Below are 2,500 nucleotides of genomic sequence, written 5' to 3'. Positions count from 1 at the left end.
ATTTTCTAGTTTCTTCTACCTAGCCGCACTGACAGCCTTAGCACTCAAGTTTTTAACCCTTCTACCGCTGGAGGAATAAGGAAGAGGCAGATGGCCATACAATAGGGTTATTTAACTATACGCAGCAGGGATTTAATTACGTTTTTAGTATAACAGTAATATGCTGTGATACTGGACCACGTTTGGGTGTATATTTTCACGTCATATATTTCTCAATCATGATACGTTTCGTAGTTGCTGACCACAACATACCATGAAATTGCTCATTCATCTAAGTTCAGCACTTAATACTTGCATTACTGAGAGGCTAGCTTGTTGTGCGTGCTTGAGAGAGAGAGAGAGAGAGAGAGAGAGAGAGAGAGAGAGAGAGAGAGATACAAATGGAATGCGTCAGGAGCATTCATTCAGCTTAATAGAATAAAAGTGTCGGCTTATCAAGCCAATTATTCACAACCCAGCCTAATCTAACCAAGAACAGAAAAGTTTGTATCATTGCAGTGACAAAAAAAAAGAACAATAGAGCCAACATGTATAAAAATGGAATGAAGGAGCAACAAGCGGAGGAAAGGTTCGTCAAGAACAATATTAAAAAACATCCCTTAACATAGAGAACAATTAAAGCAACGCAACACACAAAAACAACAGCGCTTACACTCAACGTGCATGTGCTAGAATATTATCAGGAGCATGTGACGAACTTCGCGTCTCGCCATTGGTGGGTTCAAGTGGTTGGCGAGTTGTCATTGGATCAGGAGGAAAGGGTTCGGGGTTCCATGACTTGCATAACCCGCCGACGCCGCCACCAACCAACCCCGCGAGTCGAGTCGTGCCTCTCTTCGATTTCCCAGTGTCAGGGAACTCGAGAGCGCGGGCGGCACTCCCATATACATTACCGGTAACAACGGTATCGATTTGATTCGTCGATTAAAATAGCTCGTGAGCACGAGAGAGAGAGAAAGAGAGAGAGACACCGGCGCCGCGCCGGTGAATTTGCGTTGTTGTTGGAAACGATGAAAGCGCTTTTAGATTTAGAGCAAAATAAAAAAGAATAAAAAAATAGGAAGGCGATGCGAAGATTCTCACTATGTAGATTCCCACTGCACACACATTTTGACAGGGCCATAAAGGCTCGTATGCTTTGATGAATGAACAGTTACTACTACAGTAGTGCTCATTTCATTCAAGCTGTATTCGATAACTGGCTCAAATAATGACGGGATCCGCCTCAGGCCAAGACCTCGATGTGGTAATCCCCAAAACCGGAGGGGCCGAGTAATTTTGCAGGTATATGTATTCACTATGTTTGCGTGTATGTCTTATGCACGAACATACACACAGACACAGGCAAAGCACGCACACACAAACAATTCATGCTCTTTACGATGTTATTTAATTCAGCTTCTCTCTATATGTTGTTTCTTAAGTTTCTGGACAAATAATGATCGAGATACACACACACACACATACATACATACATACATACATACACACACATATATATACCTTATTTACATTATATATATATATATATATATATATATATATATATATATATATATATATATACATACATATAATTAATGTATAAGTATTTATCGAACATTATTTGCCCCGAAGCGTAGAAATCCACAAATACGAGAGCCGCTGAATTTACACAACCTCGTAAAGAACGTGGATTATGGTCAAGCCAGAAATATACAGAAGGGGCTGGCCAAAAAATACCAGGCCACAGCCAACGAACTATTGACGTGCGTACATCGAGAGTTACCACCATCCATTGAAGAAGAAAACTGGGCACAATGTAAGTCTCCACATATTCAATGAAAAAAATACGGGGTATAATGTAATGCTCCATATATATATATATATATATATATATATATATATATATATATATATATATATATATATATATATATATACATACATACAAACACATAATACAAACACATAAAAAGGATCGCTTCAAAACATTTGCAATTATTACTTCACATCGCCCTTGCAAAAATGAAAGGCATGTCTTTTGTAATTACTTAAGTTTATGTTTCAAAACACGACATATGCACTTCGTTACAAATCTGTATTTTACAGGAACACCAAAATAAGAAACGTTACACGTAATCATTGACAGGCAACAGCTTCGCTAGAAACAGGACCGTAGTTTGGTAACGCGCTGTTTGGACTCTATTTGAGAGGGGCCCGATGATGTTCAACTTTATTTTGTTGTTCCAGTTAACTAGGCCTCTCTCTCTCTCTCTCTCTCTCTCTCTCTCTCTCTCTCAGTAATTGGCTTAGCTGGAACTAAACCTATACGGATTCATGTAAAAGTACAACATGCACAAAAAACCGTGAGCACTGCATACGAGGAAAAAACGTTTAGCCCACACTTATGAGATCACCAACGTATTGAGATGTGTAATCCCTGATTGCTTAACTCGATTACTTTATTCTTTTTGCATCAAACCTTAGAAATCTCCTTCTTATCAGATTTCCCTATTTC

At 38.9% G+C, this 2,500-nt stretch overlaps 1 long non-coding RNA gene across 3 annotated transcripts in view; it reads right to left on the bottom strand.

Moving 5' to 3' along the window:
- The window catches only part of LOC136853506 (uncharacterized), a 648,606-nt gene that overhangs the window by 190,415 nt on the left and 455,691 nt on the right, over positions 1-2,500 (bottom strand). The gene's annotated exons all lie outside the window — the stretch shown is intronic.

Source organism: Macrobrachium rosenbergii, chromosome 27 (genome assembly GCF_040412425.1).
Source record: "Macrobrachium rosenbergii isolate ZJJX-2024 chromosome 27, ASM4041242v1, whole genome shotgun sequence".
Classification (NCBI taxonomy): domain Eukaryota; kingdom Metazoa; phylum Arthropoda; class Malacostraca; order Decapoda; family Palaemonidae; genus Macrobrachium; species Macrobrachium rosenbergii.
This window is presented reverse-complemented; position numbering and strand designations above follow the sequence as displayed.